The sequence below is a fragment of the Thalia democratica genome, chromosome 1 (assembly GCF_965202585.1).
Source record: "Thalia democratica chromosome 1, ktThaDemo2.hap1.1, whole genome shotgun sequence".
NCBI classification, from domain to species: Eukaryota; Metazoa; Chordata; class Thaliacea; order Salpida; family Salpidae; genus Thalia; species Thalia democratica.
The window spans coordinates 46,563,183-46,579,395 of NC_139165.1; the positions used below are offsets into that span (position 1 = coordinate 46,563,183).

General features: G+C 25.2%; 1 pseudogene across 1 annotated transcript; it reads left to right on the plus strand.

Annotated features, from left to right (window-relative positions):
• The first annotated feature begins 3,298 nt into the window (after nucleotides 1–3,298).
• On the plus strand, nucleotides 3,299–15,987 carry LOC145836619 (nucleolar MIF4G domain-containing protein 1-like; annotated as a pseudogene). Its single transcript, XR_014369890.1, has 11 exons — nucleotides 3,299–3,338; nucleotides 4,159–4,771; nucleotides 4,805–5,241; nucleotides 5,357–5,522; nucleotides 7,764–7,855; nucleotides 9,900–10,011; nucleotides 10,183–10,328; nucleotides 11,415–11,524; nucleotides 12,609–12,753; nucleotides 14,147–14,331; nucleotides 15,790–15,987. The product of XR_014369890.1 is annotated as a nucleolar MIF4G domain-containing protein 1-like (transcript).
• Nucleotides 15,988–16,213: the final 226 nt, after the last annotated feature.

The following is a 16,213-nucleotide window of genomic DNA, read 5'->3' on the forward strand; positions in this document are numbered from 1 at the left end:
TTAAAATGGTATATACACAATTACTACCCAAATTACTTCCAACCTAATCTATTTCTATCCGATCAAATCTCTTCCAAAACTTTATTTATTATTTTTTTTACTATGACTTTTACCCCTAAACCTTACTTTGTTGGTATCAGTGATAGTAAAACACTAAAAAAAACTAATTCTGTATACTTTTCAAGATACTTTAATGATTAATGGTCTAAAAAATATGTTTTTTGAAAGTTGATAACTGTTGACTGACTGCTTTAAAATTTACAAATTGTTTTGTTTTAAATACAATGAAATTAATAATAGTATTAAAAAAAGACTATAATAAATAAGCTCATAATAGTGTTTTTTAGCAAATGGTGTGTAGTTAGAAGACTGAATAGTCTTTTTCTACTTCAATCCAATGACCAAAGTTATGAGCGTTCATAAGATTCTTTATTTCTTGTACCTAACTAAAGACTATATTATAAAATTGGATGTTAATTAAGGGCACATGGGTTATTACCTATTATGCATTCCCATTATGCATAGTTATGCATATAGGGTCATTAAGGGCATATGGGGTAATACACTTTTTTCACAATTTGATCTTATTTTATATAGTTTTTACTAAGCCACAATATGCTTTCTACAAATTAAAAAAATTCAAAATAATTTTTGAGATATAGCCAGTCAAAGTTGTAGGCAGCGATAGGTTCATTATGGGAAGCGCAAACTAAAACAGCAAAAATAGACTATTTCACTAAAAATCTATCTTCTACGTTTTTTGAGATAACTACATCAAATTTTCAGGAAGTGATTCTTGGAATATTTAGAAAATTCTGTCAGAAAGAATTAGAAATAAAAATTTTGTATAAAAAATAAACTAAAAAGTCTTTTTTTTTGTTACAAAATTTTAATTTTTTAATTTTGTTCCAGCAGAATTTTCTAAATATAACAAGGATCACTTCCTGAAAATTTGAGGTAGTTATCTCAAAAAACGTAGAAGATAGATTTTTAGTGAAATAGTCTATTTTTGCTGTTTTAGTTTGTTGCTCCCAAAATAAACCTATTGTTGCCTACAACTTTGATCGGTTATATCTCAAAAATTATTTTGAATTTTTTAAATCCATAGAAAGTATCTTGTAGCTTAGTAAAAACTATATTTGAAAATTTGAGGAGATAAAATGTAGAAGGAGATAGATTTTTAGTAATTTCTAGTTATTCGCCGTTTTAGTTTGTGCCTCCCATAAAAAATCTATTTGACTGGCTATATCTCCGACTTCGACCAGCTATATCACAAAAATTTTTTGATTTAAAAAACCTGACAATTTTAAATTGTGATGCTTTTAATGACTAACACATTGTTTATGATTAACTTCAAATTTTTATATATGTTTTTGTTATTGCTGAAAAAATAAGTTTGAGGGGACCTAATGAAAACATTTTAAACTGTAATATTTATAGGCTGTAAGATTAAAACCTGGAAGTTGACACAAATAGAATAAGAAAAATGTAAAACCATTGTTTCTTAAATATAAAGTGGTGTTAGTTGTAGATTTTAGTAATGTTTTATCACAAAAATTTTTTTTAAAGAAAACTAGTATTGAACTTATCTTGTTTAAGGAACCTGAGATACTATTTAAAAAGTTTAAATATAAACTAAGTATCCCTTGATTTTATTTACAGAATATGTTTATAAAAAATATGTTTATTTTTTAGTAAAGTGTACTAACACTATGTTTGAGTTTATATCCAAGCCAGTTAGAGTTTTAAACTTGAATAAACTTAACAAAGAGTGCACAAGTTTTATTAAGAACTTAAAATAGCACTAAATTACATTAATTCATCATTAATTATAAAAATTGAAATTAGAAAGAACTTCAAAGTTTAAACAATAATAAACAGTATTTATAAAGTTATTTTCACAAACAGATTTTTAACAGATTGCAGTAGTTTTGATTGACAATTATAATTTTTGAGAGACTATAAGTAAGATGCTGATCCTGTGTTTACTTAATCAATTTTATAGAAAATTACTTTTGATGTGTTTTTATAGATTAAGATTTCCCAAACTTATTTTCATAAGGCTCCCTTGAAAAAAAAAAAACTATACCACTTCCCACAGGATATCTCAAAAAATTTCCCTTAAATACACCTAAGAGCTTTTTTTGCTCTTCATCATCAACTCAAGAATATCAAGTGTAAATTTCAAATTATGGCCTCATGGCCCCCCTGTGGCCTCTTTACTACTCATGCCATCCCCTTTGCTGCTTATGGTCCCCAGGTATGCAATATTGCTCACTTCAGGAAACCCTGTTATATATACTATAGACATATAAAAAACTCACAAAATTTATTTTATAAATGTTTATGTTAAATAAATTACAATAATATCAACTATTAAACTGCTATTAAGTCAGTTAAAATTGAATATGAACTATAGTTTTTAAATAAGTAGCTGTCTAACTCTTAAAAATCTGAGAACAGTAAAAAAGTAAAAAAAAAAAGTCTTATGCACACTATACTATTAACTAAAAACATAAAAAATATCATTTGTAATTGTAATTATATTAAATTTAGTTACAACATTTATACACAATAACAAAAGTAGTGATAACAAATAAAAAATCAAAATAAGAAATATAGTCTAAAAAACATCACGCCTTCTCCACTTAAAATCTATTAAAAAAAACTTTTCTTCAGTTTCATTTTTTAATTAAAATGGGAATCCTGTATACAAAAAAATGAAAAAAACTCATAACAATCACTAAAAACATGGTATAAAATCTATATATGTTCTTTTTAAAACTTGATTAAAAATTATTAAGTTTATTTTATACAACTGTTATATGTTTTTCAATAAACAATTATATTTATACTTTGAAATTATATTTTGTGTTTTTTTGTTATTATTTAAGTTTTTCAACAATGTTTAAGTCAAGTAGAAACCATTAAGTAAATGTTGTGAACAGGTGAAAAAATATTTTTACAAAGGTACATTGTTAACTGAATGAACAAAAAATACGCTCTTAAAGTTTAGTACAAAGGCCTAGTGTACAAAAAAAACCTCTTGGTTGTTGAGTCATACAACAATTCAGTTTAAGGTCTAGTCCTGGATAGACAACTTACAGCAATGAATTAAATCTTTTTTTTTTATAAACTGAATTTGAAAAAATATTTAAATTACTTTGTAACTAAGTTGTTTTTTTTATTTATAAGGGATCCATGTAAATTTTAAAATAAGTTTAAAAAAAATTTAAAAAAATCAAGAACAAAAATTTCAAGTTTTACTCAGGGTTACTACTTTACCTGGAATCCTGGAATGGGACAATTAAGGCAAAAAAAAAAAAGGAACATTGAAAAAAACCTAGAATTTTGAACAAAAATCACTAAAAAAACCTGGAATTTTAACAAGTTTCACATGTTCAGTAATAAAATTTCGATTTGACTCAAAAACTATATATCATATAAATAAAAAAATAGTGTCATCATCAATATTTTTTTTATTAAATAAATATTTAAAGTAGCTTTACAGTATCTTTTCAATGTTTTTATACTATTTAACTCAGTTTCTTACCTTAAACTTAACTTTAAACTTAAAAAAGATCCAAAAATGTGTACTTTTAAAAACCTGGAATAAATTTGGAACACCTGGAAAAAAATTGAAAAAATGAGTGGCAACCCTGTTACTAAAAAGAATTGTATAACCTTTTTGATAGAAATTTAAACTTTAAGTTATTAAATTATAATTAAAATACTAAATTAATTTTTGAGTTTCTTAAAACACTTTAGTTAATATTTAGTTTGATTTTCTTAATAATAAAGAATATTTTTCATGTATTATTTTTTTTACTTCAAAAATTTTATTAGAAATAGTTTTATATGTTACTATTAAAGAAAAAGTTTTTATTCATATTTTAAGCGGTCAGGATTCATTAATTAAATTAGCTTGGCAAAGATTATTTAAAATATCTAATTATCATTTTCCTTTTGAACTGCACCTCAATAAGCTATATTTTTATGTTTGTAAAATAACTAAATAATTTGAAATTGTAGAAAATGTTATTTTAAATAAAACTATAATTAAGTTTTTAAAACTTACACTATTTACTAATTGCAGAATTTTATTAAAAAGGAACTAACTATTTATACTAATTATGAAAAAAGCAGGCGCCCAAAACTCAAAAAAGACAAACAAACAAGCAAAAAGTGTTGCTTGTAACAACAATTCTGAGATCAAGGAAATTACTTCTTTGAAAGCAAAAATCAAAAAGAAAGTAAAAGAGCAAACAAAAAGTCAAATGTTTGGAAGTTTCCTAGGCAATAACGATGATGAAATTCTTGCTGAAATGGAGAAAACAGTTTTGATGAAGGAGTTGGCAAACAACGGCCTTGATGTTTTTTGGAGAGAAGCTTCTGATGGGGAGTCAGACTATGAGTTTGAAGAGGATCTTCCTGCCATTTTATCTGATGAGGAGAGCAAAGATGACTTGCGTGAAAGTGATGATGATGAAAAAGAAACTGAAAATGATGAAGACAAAAAATGTGACAACACCTCAGATGCTGTTTCTAAATTAGAGACTGGGTGGTGTTCAAATGAAAAGGAAGAACTGCCAGCACAAGAAGTCAAACCAGTTGGTAAATACCTGCCACCAGCCCTAAGAAAAAAAATGGGAATTGAGGCTAGTTTAATTCAGACCAAGGCTAGAAGTAAAGAAGTTCAAAGCTCCTCAGCGCAAGAAAAAATTGCTGCACCTAAAATATTTACTGAATCAAACACACAAGAAGATTTAAAGTTATAATATACCATCAATGGCCATCTAAACAGACTAAGTTTTGATGATTTACATAAAATTTTCAAGCTCATCAAAAAACTGGCTGAAGAGCGTAACCGTGGTAAAGTAAATGACAATATTGTATTTTTACTAATGTCCCGCCTTGATTGCAATGACCCTGTGCCTGACAAGTACAATTCTGATTGTGCAGTTTTTATATCTGTGCTTTCTACACACCACAGAATGACTTTGTTTGCAAATTTTATTGAAAACTTAGCACATAAGTTTAATGATATCTGCGATTCATTATTCAGTGAATTGCCAAATCTTGATGCTTTAAGTAGTAAAAGCCTGAACAATATAACATGTTTTTTTCTTTGTATGAGCTAGAATCTATCTGTAAAGTTTTGTTGTATGATGTTTAGAAATACTTTGTCGAAAGCAATCTGACAGAAAAAAAGTAGAAATTATACTTCTTATTCTACAAAAGGTAATTATTGTTACAACTCTAAAAGTACTACTTTATCCATGATTTTTCATAATTAGTGAAAATTTATGTGCTCCCAAATTAAAAGTAAGTTTTTCAAGTAACATACTAATTTAAGGTGGGATTTCAGCTGCGCCAGGATGATCCCACAAAGATGGTTGTTGTCATCCAGACAATGCTGAAGTATTCGAACAAGCACAAAGATGAAGAGTACAGCTCAAGAATGGAATTTATGATGGAAACTATTAGGAGTGTTAAAAATGACAACATGTCTAAAAACAAAGGTTAGGTTTCAAAAATGTTTAAGATTAATACTTGAGTATTTTTTGTGAACAAAAAACAACACAAAATTAGGTTATAAGTCATATATATATATTTATACTATAAATCCCTATAAAGATTTGAAAAATATGTGAAAATTCCTATAAATTACACATTTTTTGCATGGTGATTAAAGTTTTAAAGTTAAAACAGCAACACAGTGTGCTTAAAAAATTCGTTAACAAATTTAATTTTTTTTTAATTTAATATTTTTTTTAACAAAATCTTTACTATCTCAGTATAAACCTGTTACTCTATGGCACAGCATAGCGAATAAAAAATCATTTTATTTATTAAACAAAATTTATCTAAAGTTTGCTTATTTAACTAAACTAGAGCTCAAAAATCCTCAAACTTTCGTTAATTTCTTATTAAGCCTGTGCTTATAAACGGCTAATGACATATTTTATTTTATTCAGGGTTCGTGCGCGTCAGGCTAAATCAGGCTAAGTCAGGCTAAATCAGTTTTTTTGAAAAAAGTTGAAAAACGTCAGGCTAAATCATTTTTTTATTAAAAATTTGAGAATCTCAGTTTTTCTCAGTTCAAATCCTTCAAAATTTTGATAAAAAAAAAATTGAGAAATCTTTTTAAGATCAAATTGAAATGTGAATTTGTTTCTAAATAAAATTTAGTTATTAAAGACAAAATCAGTCAGTATTTTAAAAAATAAACGCTTAAAACCTTTTGTTGAATCTCTAAAAAAATTTTAAGAATCTTCATTTTTATATTTTGAGTAGATTTTATACGTCATAATTATGAAAATTCATAAAAAAATACAGTTTAAACATTACAGTTCAGTTTAACAACTTAGATCTTTGTTTGAATTTGTTTACATCAGCTATGTATTTCATAGCTTAGTTGGTTGAACTGTTTCAATTTCTAATTTAAAGGCTTTATACCAAATACTTTTTAGATTAAAACTCTTAGCAGTTTATTCATATATTTTACTGTTTGTTTAAAGTTATTAGAGATATTCATAAGACTAAAACCTAGCTTTAAGATATAAGTATTAAGTTTTGTGGGAGTACAAATTTTAGGTACATTAATTTTTCTTCACAAGAACAAAATATTAAAGGTTTTTTTTTCAGTTTAAGTATAAGCTTTTTAAATCTGATATGACATAAACAATCACTGTTTTTATTTAGAGTTTAGAATTTATAATTATGTATCAATTTTAAGTATTAGTCAAAATACAATAATAAACATTTTTTACTTATTTTAATACTCGTGTAAGCGTTTCATTTTAAATTTTAATAAAACACGACAATGCACGTCGTTTTATTATAAATCTTCTGGTTATAATGTTTTTACTTAGTGCTTTATTAAGTTGAACACTTGTGTTTAGTAATATATATTAAATTTTTACACTAGTAATAGATTAGATTTAAGACTTATTTTAAAACTTATCACTGAAATTGTTATGTTAAGGGCATAAGGGAAGGGTCAATCACCTTTTTGACAATTTAGTCTTATTTTATTGAGTTGTAACTAAGCTATGAGTTGCTTTTTGCATATTTTTAAAGCTCAAACTATTTTTGAGATAAAGCTGGTTGAAGACAGGAGACTACAATAGTACTAATCAAGACCCACCAATACCTAAAACAACTTATGAAGAGTATTTTTTTTCACTTTGAAAAGATGTCAGGCTAAATTTGTCTCAGTCAGGCTAAATGAAAAAAATTTCGCGCACGAACCCTGTTTATTTATCTTGAAAACATGTTTTTTCAACGTTTAAAACTCATTGTTTTTCTTTTATTAACTTTTTTATAAACTTGCTTAATATATTATTTTAAGGATTTCCCTATTATTCATTTGAAATTTTCGTGGAGCATATACTATATTCCTTAATTTTGTTGTTGAATTAATTTTTAAATGTAACTTGTATTGTTTGATTTTTTTTATTTCAGAAAAGCCATGAAATTTATACATAAAAGCCATAATGCACTAAAATAAGTTTCGTTTATAGCTGTCAAAATTTACATAAAAATACTTCTGGCAAATTCAGAGATAAAACATTTTTTTTACTTTTATAATATTGTTAAAAATGGCGGAAGCTGGTACAAAAACCAATATATAGTTATTTGTTATAAATACATATATTTTGTTTAAATAAAAGTAAATTTTAAGTTAACAACTAAGTTCTGATTTGTTGTCTTAAATTAATTAAATGTTTATTCAAACTTTTTTAAGTATTTGTTTTTAGGCTACAATGCAGAAGAATTGAGAAAAAACAAACAAAAGTTGAGAGAATTAAGTGGTCCGGAAACCGATTCACTAACAAATGTTCCTCTTAAGGTTTGATGTTGTAATAGTATAGTTATGATAATGTAATAAGGTTTATGTAAAATTAAGATATCAACTATCGCCCACATAACCAATATTATATGGTCATGGTTGCCATTAAGGAATATTTTTTATATTTTGAAAGTCTTATTCTGTGTTCATTCCACTTTTAATTTTTCAACAAAACGTTTTTGTATTTAAGCAAATCTCAATCTAATTTTTTTAAATAAGTTACTTATTGAAATCTATGCAGCATTTTTTAAACTCTGTTTTGTGCTTTAAATAGTCTGTTATAGTTAGTTCTAATTGAAGACACTTAATTATTTCAGAAAAACATAAATTACAAAGTTGACAATGATGAGTGTATATTAATTTCAAGTTCAACGCTTATACAAAGACTCTGACAAATGTTATGTAAAACTCTTAATAAAAAACAATAAATTGTTAAATTAGTTAAATTATACTTATAAAGTTATTGTTTACGAAAATCTTACATTATCGTGATTTTACTTATATTAATAATAAAATATTTGTCTTAAAAAAAAAAAAAAATATGTAAAATTTAAAAACAATTGTTTAATATAGCTCTTGCTACAATCATCATCTTTACGAATTAGAAATTAACGCTACAATGTTAAACAAACTACACAAAAACCAAAAACAGTATGGCATAGTTTGATTTTTTTCCAGGGCGTGTTTTGTACTGTACATTTGATCGTTAGTTTCTGATTTATATAGCTGTTGAATGTAGCATAAGCTATATGAAAAATTTGTTCTTTTTTAATTGCATTTATATTTAAGTATTTTAAAGCCCTTCCAAGCGAGTTCAGTATTTTTTTTGTCAAATAAGTCTAATTAAATTTTATTAAATATACAGGATTGCCTAGGAAAACCTTGAAAAACCTGGAATTTAAGAATTTTTGAAAAAAAACCTGGAATCTTAACAATTTTCACATGATCAGTAGTAAAGTTTGATTTTACTCAAAAAATCTATCTTATAAATAAAAAATTTTTGTCATAAAAAATTTTTTTAGTAAAAAGCATATTTAAAGTAGCTTCACAGTATGTTTTCAATTTGTTTTATATTATTTAACACAGTTTCTTACCTAAAAAACTAAAAATAGACCCACAACTGTGTACTTTTAAAAACCTTAAAAAAATTTGGAAAACCTGGAAAAAAATTTTAAAAAACGGTTTGCAACCCTCTAAATATACACATATATATAACTAAAGTATTTAGATATTTCATTAACTTTACAAAAAATGTCTAGGTGCTAATAGGAAATGTGTTTTCTAGGTTTTTTTTTAGGGCATAGGGGTCCACCTTAATTTTTACAAGTTAATCTTATTTTATCTGCGCTATCAAACATTTTCAACCGCCTGAAAAAACTTAAGTAATTTTTGAGTTATGAGCGATCAAAGTCTCTGACCTCAATAGATTCCTTAATGAAGGCGCAAACTAAAAACGCGGAAAAAGACCATTTCACTAAAAATCTATCTCCTCCTTCATTTTTCAACCAATTTTCCTCAAATTTTCACAGAAAGTGTATTATTAAATTATAAAAAGATTGAATGCAGGAATTTTTTTAATTTTGAAAAATAAAGGTTTTATTAAAAAAAACTACCTATTTTTTTTTGTTTTTTAATCTAAAATTTTTATTTTTTAATATTTTTAAAATTCCAACATTTAAAGTCTTTTAAACTATAAAAGGAACGTTTCCTGAAAGTTTGAGGTCTCTAGCTCAAAAAATGAAAGAGAAGATAGTTTTTTATTGAGTTTTAAAACTTACAAGAAAATTAACTCTGAAAAATTTGCCGTCCATACGTTTGTATTGGAAAATTTTTATAAAAATTACAATATGTTAAAAGTTAAATAAAATTTTTTAATTCTATAAAAACTGGCTTGTAGTTTGTACTTCAAGCTTTCATATAAAATCCAATGTTGTTTTTAGTGAAAAAAAATATCGGACCTCCCTATGCCCTAAACATAAATTTTAATAGATTTTTATAATTTTTTATTGGCTCAGTTAACGATTGCATTTAAAATATCTATTAGCACGTAGTTTCGTTTTGGATTTACTCGAAGCAAAAGAAAAGGGTCGCCACTAAGTGGTCGGTGCTGCTTGGCTCGGAAATCAGTGCGGCTCGCAGCAAGCTTCCAAACAGAAGTTAAACAACAACTCAGGTTTGTATTAAGATTTGTAAAACTTTATGGATGTTTATGCAAGCATAAAAATATTTAAGAAATTTTTATTTTATGAAATATGTTTAATCATAGTTTAAGAATAAAACTGACAATCTTTATTTAGGATATAATGATGTTTGTTTAACATTTTCAGCTCCTAAAGTAGTAAGCAGCAAAATGGTGAAGCTCGCACAGAAGTACAGAATGAACACCGATGTTAGACGAAGAATTTTCTACGCCATATTCAGCTCTAAAGAGAGAGATGAAGCTTTTTGTAACATCTTAAACTGCAAATTGAATGTTAGTTCTCAAAAGTGTTGTGTTTTACTAGTATTATTGCCACCCACTCATGATAACTCAGGATATTTTGAAAAATTTGAAAATATCAGGATGACTTAGCACAGTTTAGTTTTTTTTTCATAAAATACTCCGGATGGTTTTAAGATTTTCAAAAATCTCAAGAAAGTATTTTTATAGACTTTAATTGAGGTGAAGTTGCAATACTTTCTTATTTCATGACCAATATTTTTGAAAAACTTGTTCTTTATTAGTTTAAAAAAATTAAAGACGTTTCTAAGGGTCTTAAAAAACTCTGGTTAACTCAGGACAGTTTTTTTTGATTCAAAGAGTGACAACCCTGTAGTATGTAATGTCGTATACTTTAGTGGATTATCTATTTTTATAAGGTTTCAAGTTTTTTTATTCCAAAAAGTTTGTTTTGTTTAATTTTTTTTTTAAATTCTACTACTATACTTTTTTGTTATTCTTTGATAATCTTTCAATATTTTAATTAAATAAATTTTTAGATTTTACGTCAAAAAATAACTTAAGAGTATATTGTTTGTGTTTTAACTGAGAATTGACTTTCTAAATAAGCTTAGTGTTAAAATCAATATACAAACACAACAGTAGACAGTTTTCAGCACTACTGATTTTTATAGTCTGTTTTACTTGTTTATTTATGAAAGATTGAAAGTTTTTATGATAAATAAAGATTACTAAATAAAATTTTAAATCATAATTTTACTGTTTAAACTGTTTAACATTTAAATAACAAACTTAACTGAAATCTATTTTGTTAAAACATGCAATTTTTTTGCTAGTTATTTAGTTTGATATGTTTAAGGGTGTATTTTTAAGTGTTTTGTATTAAATTTATGCAGTAAATAAACCTTTTTTATCTCAACAACTTACTATATCTTAAGAATCATTTATTTGTTTGTTTTCCAGATACTTAAAATTTAAAAGTTTTGTCTAGCTAGACTGTTATTTAGTAGTATTTTAGTTATATATTAAATATTTTATAAATTTTTTAAAATAAAAGTATAACAAAAAAGTTACTCTATGCTAAGTGTTGTATTGTTTCTCAAAACACCATTTAATCAGGAAAAACAGCGAAGAGAAATAGGGCAAGTGTTGCTTCAGTGCTGCTTGATGGAGAAGAACTTCAACCCGTTTTATTTCTTCGTCATTGACAAGTTTTGTAAGCATCACAGGTTGTTACCATCAATTATTTAACTAGTTTCAAAACAAGCAAAAAAGAGAAACATAGTTCTAATTAAGTTTATTTTAAACTTTTTATTTTTAAGTATAATTTTTGTTTGAATACAAAAAGATGAACTGTAAAAAGTTTTATGTAGTTATCAAATTGCATTTTTAATGAAATGACAATCTTATTTTTTGTTCTTTAGCATAGGGTTTGATTTTTGTCTGCTTATTCACACATTTAGCAAACAGTTAAATGAATTTAAGAAGTTAAGTTGAATTATCTTATATTAAAAAAAAATAGTCACACCTATTAGTCTCCTTAATTTTTTTTTGCGTAAGTTTTTTAAATTTATAGCACAAAATTAACAAATATTTACATAAATGATATTATTTATTTTTATGATTTGTTTGAATCTTTCATGCATTTCTTTATTTATGGATAGTTTTCATATATGAGCTTGGTTATTAGTTGACAAGATAGTTTTTACTTTTTAAATAGGTTTAAAGATTTAAGTTAAAGATATAATTTTTTGAACTTTTCAATATTACTCGTCTACCATACAAATCTTTTTTTTCTTAATTGCTTAAAATTTTGCTTGTTCGAAGATTTGTTACAATAGTTTTTAGAAAACATGTTATAAGGACAAAAAAGTAAAATTAAAACTAATTCACATTTTTAAACAAATAAGTTTTTTTTTCTATAATTTAAAGTCAACCAAACAAACCGAACAATAAATATTTTTGTGTGCTGCAGTCGCTACTAGAAATGAGTTTAGTTTATAAACTTTATCTTCACTTGTTTAAACTATACAATGTTGTAATAAATGGTTTTTTTTCTAACTTCTTGTTTTAAGTAATGAATACGCCATTTTATTCTCTACAAAATTTCCGTTCGAATTAAAATAGTAGTTTGAGATTATAATGTTTCAATGTAAAGAAATGAATTATTATAAATATTGTGTGGTACGTCAGGTTCAAGATAGTAATATGCTGCCGACATTATTTGACATTTTTACCATTTAAAAATATGTTTAATTATTTAAGAACTAAACAAAGTATCAAGATTAATATATTGTTGTTATTTTTTCACAGGGATTATACCGTCATATTTCAATGTGCTGTGTTGGACAAACTGAAGCTTCTGGACAAGATGGACAAGAGACAACGGAACACACTCAAGCAAGTTGTGTGCAGAATGCTCATTGCCGGCAACATCACCCCAATCAACTGTTTCAAGGTTGACAATGTTTTGTTAGAAAAATTAAACTATTTAAGCTCAGTTGTTTAATAGATTATTGGTTTAAATTAAGTTATTAACTCAAATTTTAATGTTTTATTGTCAAAACAATGTTTCACTCGTTTGAAATAAATCAAACGAGATCCTTAGTTGAAATATACAATCTTATTGTTGAATAATTTGAGTTGATTGTTCCTTATCACAGGGTTGCCACTCGGTCAGGAAAAGTCAGGAAACCAGGAAAAGTCAGGAAAAATTTAAAAAATTGACAAAAGTCAGGAAAAGTCAGGAAAAAATGGGGGGTTTGAAAAAAAGTCAGGAAATTTGATTAAAAAAAAAAAGTCAGATTTTGTCAGTTTAAATTTACAAAATTCCTTGTTTTCCAAAGCTTTCAAATGTTAAAAATTAATTAAAAGTCCTTTAAAGTTAGAAAAAAATTCCAAAATTTTCCTAGAAATTTACAAAAATATTTAACTTTATTTCCATACCTTCACCTGGTATAAATTAGTAAAATATCCTTTATAAAACTGCAAAAATTTTCTATTAACATACTGAACAAGTATCCTACTTAAACAAGCAGATTTTGTAAGCTTTTTAGTATTGATGATCTGTAGCAAGGACACTACCATAGTGAAACTGTGATATATACACAAAAATTTATCTAGCATAATTTTAGAATCAAAGTGTTTTTTGTTTAAATAATTGAGTTTTTTATAAATAAGCAGTTAGTTTAGTATTTTATGTAACAAGTTAATGTGTATACTTTGATTCTTTATAGTTTTTTCAAAGTTGTTTAAATTTTTAAATTAAGTTATAAGAGAGGTATATGCCAAGATTAAGTTTACTTATTGCTTGTATTTTTTGTAGAGTAACTTAAGTTTTTAAACTAAATTAGAAGAGTATATTTATTTGTTACAAGTTTTATACTAAATGATAAGAGGAAATATTTTATACAACAGATATATAGTTTTTATTTTTTTATGTCTTTTTTTACAGTTACTTTAACTTAAGTATATTATTTTTTAATTGATTTTTAGTTTAAGGATTTTATATTAAATAGTTTGGGTAGTATTTTATTAAACTAAGTGAACAATTAATAAAAGTAAAACTGATTTAGAAAAGTCAGGAAAATTTTGGTAAAAAATCAGGAAAAAGTCAGGAAGTTTTTCTCAGCTTGATCAGTGGCAATCATGTTATCATTAAGTCGAGAACTTTTATTTTGATATCTTAAGTAAAAAGTGCATAAATTAAATAATCAACAAAATAGGTTACTATAAGCTTCGCAAAAACTAATTTATACTAGTATTTAATAAAACATGACAACTATAACTAGAAAGTTGTTCCATAGAACTAAAGTATATTATTTATCTTATTAAGTTTAAATTTTTGACAGAATATCAATGTTTTGGAAATGGGAGAGAGAACAAAGAAGTTCCTACAGAATGTTTTCGTGCACATTACAACTTCTGTTAACTCGCCCGTAAAACTGCAACAAATATTTGATGTGACGAAAAATGCAGGTGCTTCTCAGGTATTCAACAAAAAGTCTTCAATGTCGCATGCTCAAGAGGCTTCTAGGTAGAATTATGCTGTACAATTGTAAATATATTCACATTTATCTAAATCAGTTCTTAAGATATTAAGTTAAAATTTACTTTGAACAAATTAAGTTTTTATATGGGAGTTTAAGTTTAAAATATTATTAAATGAAATTTAGTAATGTTTATTACTGGGTTGCCAAAAAATCTGGAATCCTGAAAAACCACAAAAATTTAGAATTTGAACAAATATCACTTAAAATCCTGTAATTTAAATATTTTTATGTAACAATGTAAAATTAAGGTAAGTTACAAAAAGTATATCCTTTATAATATTTTTTTATGTTTTTTTACAATTTGACATACTATCAGGGTTGCCACAAAGTCAGAAAAAAGTTACAAAAGTCAGGTAAAAATGGAGATTTTTGAAAAAATGTTAGGAAATTTGAAATAAACATGCTCTTAATAACTATATAAGTCTACCATCACTATAAACTGCTATTTGCTAATGTTATTTTCAATAAAGTTTTGCTTTTGCAATTCATAATTTTTTAAGAGTCTAGTTGAGTTTTTGAAATAAATTAAAATATTTTATGATCTCTCGTGTGTATTTACTATGTGATAAAAATACAAGTACTTTGCTTATTAAGTTGTTTATTGGATATACATTGATCATACACGTATGATTCAAATGGTGCAATGAAAGGTATATGACTGAATCTGGCAAAAGAAATGTTGTTTTAACCTGTATAAAATTAAGTTGAAAAATTTACATAAGTTTAAGTGTTTGTTTATGTATCTTTGAATGATTAAAAATTTGATCAAAAAGTCAGGAAAAGTCAAAATGTAATATTAGGTTTCTTTTTCTGCTCGAGCTGTGGCTCTGTACTATAATACACTTTTAAAGTAGCATTACAATATCACTTCATTATTTTTATACCATTTAACTCAGTTTTTACTATAGATTTTATTTATACTAAAAATAAACATAAAAACTTGTAAATTTAAAAACCTGGAACAAATAAAAACCTTCGATAACCCTGTAATTAGTTATAATTATTTATTATTTTTAAATTCACTCTAAGACAAGTTTTTGCTTTGACAATTTTTTCTCAATATTCAAATGAACTGAATTTATTGTCATTAAGATTTTTGGTTGTATATAGTTTATAAAAAAGTTAAAACTATAAACAATTAAAAGTAAAAACTACTGTTTACTTCTTGGATTAGATTTTTTAAATAAATTATATATTATCGATTTTTAAAATATATTTTAAAGAGATCCTGTTTAAGTAGAAATTTTAAAAATGTACAATTTTACATTATTCAAAAAGTAGTGTTAAAAATAAAAAGAAGCAAGTATGATCCTTATTTCAACTAGAATAACTACATAAAAGTTTTCTATAAACTATAAATTTATACAATTAAATAGTTTTTGAAATTATATTTACACACTTAACGGTATATAATTATTGTTCACACATTGTCACAAATGTAGGCTAGGAATGAAGTTGTTATTGTCGACATACATGCTAAATGAAGAAAGTTTTATGTTGAAATACAAACCTTTGAAGGAAAAAATCAAAGTGATTTATGATGCTATATTAGTTACTTTTAAAAAGCACTAAATTGTGCCTGGATTGTTAGACAATAAGTTTAGTAAAATTTTCTTAAGTTTCTGATTAAATTGTTACAAAGGTAGTTATGTTTTAGTATATTACTTTCAAAATATTTGAGAATTTTCTTGATAATCGCATTAATTTTATTTTATAGTTTTTAACTTCAAAAATAATGACTTTTAAACACTTTTTATAATATGAAAAAAAAGTTTTTACAGTATCACTTTTTTTATAGGTTTTTAGTTACATAAGATTTTGAAATAAATATTTATACACTTCGAGTAGCTTTAAAATTTTATTTTC